This window comes from Onychostruthus taczanowskii, unplaced genomic scaffold (genome assembly GCF_017590055.1).
Source record: "Onychostruthus taczanowskii isolate IOZ18803 unplaced genomic scaffold, ASM1759005v1 scaffold19, whole genome shotgun sequence".
NCBI lineage: Eukaryota > Metazoa > Chordata > Aves > Passeriformes > Passeridae > Onychostruthus > Onychostruthus taczanowskii.
This window is the reverse complement of record NW_024499128.1, coordinates 7,986,296-7,995,537: the sequence shown is the minus strand read 5'-3', so window position 1 is coordinate 7,995,537 and position 9,242 is coordinate 7,986,296.

Genomic DNA, 9,242 nt, shown 5'->3' with positions numbered 1-9,242 from the left:
AGGGGTGATAACCATAGGGAAGGGGACTGGAAAAGAGGGGGCTGCCACTGGGCTTGGTGTGGCACCTCTGCTCAAAACTCAGCTTCTGCAAAGAGGAGCAGAGCCTGTAAAGCCAGAGAGAGCAGAGGGGGACGTCTACAGAGGCACTGCTGCTCTCAATGGGAAGCTGTCATTAGAAGGTGGGACTGGCCTGAAATAATACACAGGTTTAAAGCAGTGAGCAGTGCAGCCCATCCCCACTCAGCTCTGTGCAAACACAGGGTGCTAAACCCTTCACAAAATCTGTATTATTCATAGTAAAAAAAAAAAAAAAAAAAGTGATTTTCCCTCTTGCTCAGAGAAGGCTGAATGTATGCACACATCAGGAGATGTGAGGGTCCAAGGGATGCAGCATCAGTGCTGCCCAAGTGAGCATGGGCACAGCAAGGGATCCGTGGTTCTGTGGGCTGTGCTGAAACCTGCTGTCAGGAGCTGCTCATCCAGAAAAATGCCTTGGCACGGGCTCACTGCTTTGTCAACACTTGGCTGTGCAGAGGCTGAAGTTACACAAACCTGGCCTTGCCCCATTTTTCATACCAAGACCAACCTCGCTCTGCCTGCCCCTTCCCAGCTGCCTTTGCCTGGCTGAACGTGTTCAGGATCTCTTGCTGGAAATCCTGGTCTGGGTCACTGGCAGCTGACCAAAGCTCCATCCTAATGATGGCCAGGAATATGTGATGGCAAGGAAGAAAGCTTAGCTTTTTCTCTAAATGAAAATGCAGAGTCTCAAAGTTGAAGTCATGGTGAATTTTGCCCCCTGATTAGGAGTGCAGGATCAAGTCCTCTAAGAGACAGTGAGTTTGTGTGATGTAGTTCAAGGATAAAGGGAAAAAAAAAAGAAAAGAATGACAGGCCTAATTCATGCTTTTCCAAAATTATTATTATTTTTCAGCTAGGGAAGGAGGAGACAGGATGTGGTAGAAAAACATTTACAGGAGTTTGGCATGTAAAAACCTGAATGATGGATTAACAGCTTATGCCAGATTTTACCTGCCTTTAAGCAGGTAACATTTCTTCAAGCTCAACAAGCTCCTGCTTGCCTAGAGCTATACTTTTCTTCTCCAGATGAGTGAAGCCAAAGAACCTTGTGCAGTTTTCATTAGCCCCAACTTTCTCTCAAATGTTTTCTTCTGCATGTTTAATTTCACTCGGGGAAACATGGGCTCTTGGGAAGGATCAATCTAAATGAGGATTCTTTTTTCCCGTGGGTTTGGGTTTGTGTTTTTGCTGGGGGTGACCTGAGCTCTCTGGGATGTGCAGCCTGCAGTCTCATGCACACAATCACAAGGCTAAGGGCAGGAGCTGGAATGCAGAGGATAAAGCAGAATGTAAATCCATTCAGCACAGCAATTTAAGGTGTGGGAGGTCTCCTCTTATGCACAGAAAGGTCCTGTCAATAAATGAAGCAAGAATCTAGCCTGCAAAACAGAGCTGTCTTTTGAATCTCTGGTTTCCCCTCTGCATTGTGTAAAAGACACATAAAGCAGCTTTTTCCTCCCTCTCTGCCTTTGCAAAATGTCTACAAAACAGATCAGGATGAAATGGCTACTGTGAGTGCTGCTAACTGCACATCCTTCCCACTGCACTGGAAGTAAATGGTTCCTTCTCTGCCTTTTTTGGCATGGTATCTCATAGGAATGGGAGTTTATCCTCCATGTCTTGCCTAATTTTCCCCTCCATGATTTTAGTTTTCCCACGGTAAGATTAAGCTATTCTATATACCATCAGTCCCATAATAGTCAGTGAACTTTAAGTGAACTCTAAGATCTAGACTCAAGTCATTGCATTAAAACCTCATAAGTTGATTGGATAGCTGAGTGTTTTAATATTAATCTCCCCACTAAATGCCTGTATGCACTGCACAGACTTTCATACAAATGTCTCTCCTTGGAGCACAGGGTGTCTGAAAAGGCCAACTCACTCTGAACGTGGCACAAAGTGATTTAGTAACTTCCCCTGTGAAAAAAAAAAAAAAAAAAAGAAGTGTAATTTGTCATCCACCACTGAAAATCAAAATGTGAGTAACTCCAGCCCTTGCAAGCCTGGAAAGCTGGACCTGCATGAGCAAGGAGAGGGGTCTGGGCTCTGAGGGGGTGAGGGAGTGTAAACACCAGGGCTTGCACCATGGTTTTAAGGACATTTCTCTTCCTTCCCATTCTGCAAACCCTTTCTTTGGCATCCTTTTCTTTTTATTCTATGAGCAGATTGTTGGTGTCCTCTGATTCCTGACAATGACATTTAAAACCTCTCCCAGTTCAGTGTAAAACCCAAATTCAAGAGACTCTTGTTGTTTTTCACTGCCTAGGCCCTCTCCTCTGGGGGTGGCCCTGTGCTGCTGAGGTTCTGCTCTAACACAGGGTCCCTTTATGACCTGGCTTATGTGAGAATTGAATAGTTTTTCTCACAGTGAGTAGTTTTTCTGCAGTAAACAGGAGAGTTTCTCACCCCCATCACCACCACTTGTGCCTTCTCTTCCCTCCCTCCAGCTGAGAGGGAGTAAGAAAATGGGGAGGCCAAGCACTGGTTCTCCTGTGCCAAACCCCAGATCCTCCTCCAAGGGAGACAGGGACATGCCAGACCCTACCTGTTAAAGAACAGCTTTAAATTTAAGGCCTTCCATTCAGCTTTTAGAAACCTCAGCGTGGTCTCCAGTACATTTTATCCAGCTGCTTAAAGAACCATCTCCTCAAATGTGAAAGGTTAAATTTCAGCCAGCCAAGGAGTGGTGTTACCTTACAAATATTTTGGAAATTCCCAAAACTTAGATAAAGGTCCAGAAAGCAATTTGGGCCTGATGCAAGCTAATGGGATTTTTTTGTACTGCTTTCAACAGGAGTTGGATCTGGTTGTCTGCAACAACTACTACAAACCAGCTTGTGAATGAAAGCTGGATGAAGAATTTCCTGCCTGCTCTGTCTTGGTGAGGCAGCAAAGAAGGAGGGAGAGCACTGCTTTTAAAGAGATAACTGTATTAAAACCCATTTGGCTTTAGATCAAAGATGACTCAAGCCTATCATTTTAAGTATGTGCAGGACTTAGCAATTGCACTGAAGCATTGGCAAGACCTGAACTCACACAAAATAACAAAAAGGTTTTTGCCAATAAAAAGCAATTTTAAAAGATACAGAGCAAGGAGGTAAAAAAGGTTAGGCAGTACAATTCTGAAAAACATGAGAATTCTTCCTGGAATTAAGGAATATATCTGTGGGCAATTTAGCAAAGGAAGACCATTTATGCTATGCTTTGGATAGAATTATATTGCAAAACAGACCAGACCTTTTTGTGCACCAAGTTTAGGCTGTTTTACTCTAGCGGAAACTTTTTTTTTTTTTTTTTTTGGCTGCATTTAAACTCAATCCCTCTGCTTTTCTTGCTGGCTGGAGCTGATGGGAATGGCAGAGGTCTGCTTTGTGCCCATGGGGAGTCACGGGATGGGACAAGTCTCAGGAGAAGAGCCTTTCTGTGCAATGGTGTAAATAAACAGGGGCAGAAGTAGGACAGATAACACCTAAAAACATGCCAGATTCTTCCACCTCAGGCTGTGAACACTGCAGCAGCTCCACCACAGCCTTTGTTCCACTGGATCAAGCATGTGAGGATGCCTGGGAATTCAAATCCATCTTAGGAAGTCTGAAGAGCATCGTCGTGTACATCCCCTCAGATCAGGCTCTCCCACCTCTACTCCTGCTCCATCTTGGGCTGGATGGGTGTCCCAGTGCCACCACTGCCCTGTGTGCCTGCCAGGTGAGGGCTGAAGTGCCCAGGGGTGCATTGTTCCTCCTTTCCTGTGACTGGCTCCAGGAGGAAGGGCAGGAAGTGAGTAACATGGCTGGTGCACTCCAGGTTAAACCTTAAGGCATAACAAGCAAAGAGTTGCCATTTTTGGGTAGTTCCAGCTCTCTCAGGCCATGCAGAGCCATATCCTGTTCCTGGCAGTGGGCAGAGGTGGACGTTCAAGGACAGTAGAGGCAACATGGCTTTATGGAGATACGTCCCTGTGGATGTTTCCCTGGTGTGCAGCAGGAACTGGGATTTATTTCCTGAGCTGGAGGGTGCTGTGGCTCTTGCTCAAGTCTCTGTGAGCACAGGGCTCACAAACCCTTAAAGGAAATCTGGATGGGCGCATTGTTCTACAACGCCACAGGAAAGCCAACAACTTTCCTGGAATTAAAATATAAATGAACACATTGCTTATAAAGAGTACTTCCGAGATAAGTCATTTATAAACCGTGGAGAAGTTTATGACATATAAGGCAATCTGTACTGAGGCAGCTGTGAGAAATGCAATTAGCTAATTGGCAATGTTTCTCCTAATTGCTACTTTAGTAGGAGAGCTACACCAGTTAGAATAGACTTGGTGCTTGGCTCAGAACAAAGTGGATCAGCCCCGAGGGAGTTATTTGGGTGGGAAGTGGGAGTTCCCCTGTCTCCAGGGTCATTGCAAACCTGGAGCATCCCCGCAGCAGCTCTGGCTCTGCCACCTGGGGAAGCCACCAGCACCGTGGGGACAAGGCACTCTGCCACCCTCCGAAGGGAGAAGCCAAGGAGACAGTACTCAGAAAACAAGAGCTGTTTTTAATGCATGTTTAACCTCCTGTCTGGGGACATTCTTCCCTTTAATCACCGCGGCATTCCCGGTGCCTGCCCCTGCCCAGGCTCTGCAGCTCACACCGAGCGCCTGAGGGGAGAAGTGGCACCAAAGTGTGCCAAAGAAGTGGCACCAAAATGTGCCAAAGAAGTGGCACCAAAGTGTGCCAAAGAAGTGGCACCAAAGTGCTCCTTGCAATGACTCACCGGGGAGGTTTCTGTCGGGAGGCATCAAAAGGAAACCTCCAACAGCACCAATAGAAAATAGCTGATCTCCAGGCCTTTTTATTGCTTGTAAAACTTTATTGGAGGTGGAGAGAGCAGGGATAGATAATGCTTTCTCAGTGAAATCATAGAGCACTATCTTAGTGTCAAAACAAAATTGAGCTCATTTCTCCAAAGATTAACACTTGGTATCAGCTGCAGCAGTATCTAGCACCTCAAGGAGTTATTATTAGTTTCATTTTTTAGTTGAAGAATTCCCTTTTAAATAGAGTCTTCTGGAATTTACAGACCACCTCTGTCTGGAATGCTTGCACAGGAGTTATAAATAAAATTATTTGCTAAAAATGTCTCCTAGTACAAACAGACTAGGTTTACCAGTGTAAACATAATATATGTATTCATGCATATTTTAAATTGGTTACTGTGGTTCTTTTACCATTTGCTTGAAAGACAACATGATGTGAGTGCATTATATATTTCTAACATTTTATTAGTGTGGAGAGGCAGTTAAAGACTGAGACATTAATGAAATGAAGAGTTTTAATTCTGTTTTCACTTATGTGTCCACAGACTCATCTAAGAACCTTACATTCATTAACATATTTCAGCCAGCCAGCAGTACCTGGAGATGGAGTTGTTTCATAGCTGGGAAAACCCAAACTGGGCAGAAAAGAACAATTTTGGGTGCAATGTGCCCAGCTGGAGCTGAAATGAATTCTCACAGCCCTGTGGGAATTCTGTGTGCCTTACAGAACACACTGTGGCTGTGGCAGATGTGCAAGAATTGATCACATCAGCTACAGATTGCTGCTATCTAAAACCAGGCAAAAATGCTTTGTCAGAGGAGTCCACGTTTAATTAGATATGACCCACATGGTTTTTCAATGTATAGAGCTGAAAATGGAGAGCTAAGGAAAAGAGAAGGGATTTTTTTTTTTCACAAAAGAATGTCACACATGATTTCCTTAATTTACTGAAACCAGTTACATTAATTCCCATGGTTTTGTGAGGAACTTTTCCCTTTTTTTTTCCTAGGAAAAATGTATAATGATTAGCTGGGTTTCCTCTCTAACCTTATTAAGCTGAAGTTATTGGAGAGATAACAGTAAATGTACACTGTTTTGTTTTTCTCCTTTTCCATTGATTTTCCTCATGTCTTGCCTGTTTTAAGCCTGTACCTCCAAACTTCCAGGGACTTTAAGAAGCGTATTTAGTTTTATTTAGGGGAAGCTCTGCTGACTAAAGAGATATTAAAAAAAATTATATAGGTATATATATATATATAAAATACATATATATATATATATATATAAAATACACTCTGGTACAGCCATGAGCAATTAGAAAATAAAAGCCTTAAAATAATAATCAGTACACTGAATAAATAATAGGCAGGACTCTTTGCAGAAGGTGTGGGATCATCTCCTGCCCATTGCCCAGTTTCCATCCCAGACCTCTCACTTTTATTTCAATCTTCACCCAACAGGGAGGTGCCTGCCCTGGGCTGGGTTTCTTCCCTATGTGGGAAAACTTTCAGCCAGTAGTTTTTTGTCTTTTTCTCCCATCATTAAGCCATGAACATATAAAAAAAAAATTGCTAAATTTATTTGCCTTGCACATACAATGAAAGAGCCAAAGATTTATTTCTGATTGAAGCAGTGGGTACTGGAGGCAATAGAGCTTTGCTAGTTTTTATTAGCTGAGGAGCTGGCTTGCTGCAATCACAGTGTTCATGCCAATAAAACTGAAAGGTAACCAGCTGTTTTAGTCCAACTACTATATGGGGGTTTTTTATTTTTCCTGGAGGAATTTTGCAATATATTATTTGTATAAATTACTTTTACATGTAATTAGTATAGCAATAAATATTTTCTGAACTGCAACTCCTCTTCTAATTTTGGTTTTCTAGGCAAGTCTAGCCAAGTCATAGCAAAGACCACAGCATCAGAAGAAAGTTATTGCAACAAAGCTGGAATCAATGTCAATAAAATAATGCCAATATCATTTGTAGGGGCAGAAACACACAGAAATTTACTCCTACATCTTGAAAAATGTATTTATAAGAAACTTTAGATTTCAATTTTTTTTAAACATTGTATAGAGGACTTTTAAGGTAATACTGAAAAGACTATCAGCTTAAGAAATCTGAGTCAGTTCCTTATATTAATAAAATTCATTCAGCACACACAGCATGCCTTACTGCATGAGCTGTAAATTGTCCCTTCATGATTTAAACAGGACAAAAGAGACCCTAAAACAAGCCAGAGCACTGCAAAGACTTCCCTGCAGAGCATTTTCAAGACACCTTCACCTGTGAGCATCTAATGCCTTATGTTTGAAGAGATTAAAATGTGTTTGCCCATAAAAGATAATGTCTGGGGTTGCTTTGAGTGAGCTCTTGGGCAGGGTGGTCCCATTGCTGAGTTTTGTGTCCAAAAACAGCCATGAGGCACAGCTGAAGCTCCATGGAACCAAAGCAGGAGTCCGTGCATCAGGTAGGACTCATCTGAAGCCTGAAAAATCACAGCCCATGGGATCTGTGCCAGTTTCTGATGTCCAAGCTCCCTTTGATCTCAGACTTCACTGATAAAAATCTGGCAAAGATGATGGTTCTTTTTCTGTGAGCTAAATCTGAAAGAAAGGAAAAAAAATTATCAATTTTGAATAATTGGCAAAGACAGATATAGAGAAAATATAAAAGGGTAAAGAAAAAGTTTGTTTTCCAGAATCTTATGAAGACTTTGTGTGTGCAGAGATCTTCCTTTTTTCCTCTGAGCCATTAAAATCCATTAAGTCAAGACCTCAGGATCTAAAAGCTGTAAGTAATTAGGCATTGACCAAAACAAACCACTTTGCTGCTGTGTCTTTTGTGTCAGCAGCATTCACATTAATGCAGAAGGACCCACCAGAAGAGCTGATATGGTCAATAAGTCATAAACTAAAATAATTTCTTCTTCCATAATTGCTCCTTATGTTATGAATTTGCATTTTAATAACTCCCTAATTATTTATTTACTTGGTATTGTCCATGGTATGCAATTTAAGATGTTTTAACTGCATGTTTAATTGACTATGCATAATAACTATTGGTGAAACACATGTAATTAGGAAGACTGAAAAATGTGTATTATACCTAAGTAATAGTCACAGTTGTATTTTAGGGCTCCTTTCAAGAAAGATTGCAAAAGTCATTAAAAACTTAATCTAGTCTAATCACAAGAATTTTTATATTGTGATGTGCCTTCATTTGCAAAACAAAGGGAGAGCAAGACCTCCAAGAGCTAAATCATTTTGACCTCTGTTTGTGCCATTTTGCCTGTTTTCCACGGGACATTCCAATGGGCAGAGCTTGACTTGCCAGCCTGGACTTCACCCTTAGCTGACTGTCCATGCTATTGTAGTCTTAATTCAACCTTTTAATCCTACCTGAAATGCACTTACTTGTGGTTGAATTAATAATAATTGCCAGCTCCTTGGCATCAGACACAGTCTACCTTCGTGCTACTTTACTGTCTGGAAATTCCAGCTCCTGGCGTCAAGGGGCTCCAATCACTTCCACAACTTCTAGAAATAGCTGTGACCTGCTTTTCTGCACCATTTCCATCCTTTCAGGCTAAACCCGAGCTCCTAGAAACAGAACACTATTGAAGCATGAGCTTTTTTAGTACTTACTGCTTGGTAACTTCGTTTTTCCTATTTAATTACAGGTTTCATGTTTAGAGTACGAAGAAGGACATCTTGTAAAGGCAGCTTTTCATGTGTGGACAGACCATAAAAATGTAGGTAGGGGCTTCTTTTCCACAGTGGGTGCCCCTGTGGTGTTCAGAAATGCCTCACTGGTCTCTTATCACACAGACCTGGTTAGAAAATAAAGAAAAAAAGGACCTGAAGTGCAACCAACTCCTACTTGGTTACCTCCAACCAGACACTGTTTGGTGGTGTGGGACCAAATGTCAAGCTAGACAAAGAAGGCAAGGATACAGTGAGTTGGGCTATTGTGGAGAAAGACCAGGAGTAAAAACAATGTGGACAATAGTGGCATTTCTGTCAGTGCAGTGGGTGCAACACACCCACTTGCTTAATCTGAAAATCTTGTGGGGTGCAAGCTCTCGTAGTCAGCACAGCTGTCATTAAAACCCACTGCAGCATAGATGAGCCATTAGTGTTCTTATCGTTAATAACTGCAATTTTTGGAGTCAGTCTAGGTGAAAATAATTTAATTAAAATTGTCTTAATTAATGTGATTATTGCACCAAATAAAGAGGACAACACATTAATGCTTCTCTGAAGAATACTTTTTTACCTCTTCTCTTCTATTGAAAGATTTAGCATTTACTGACTCAGTAAATTACTCAGTCATTAATTTATGCTTGGGGGATGAGAAATTTATT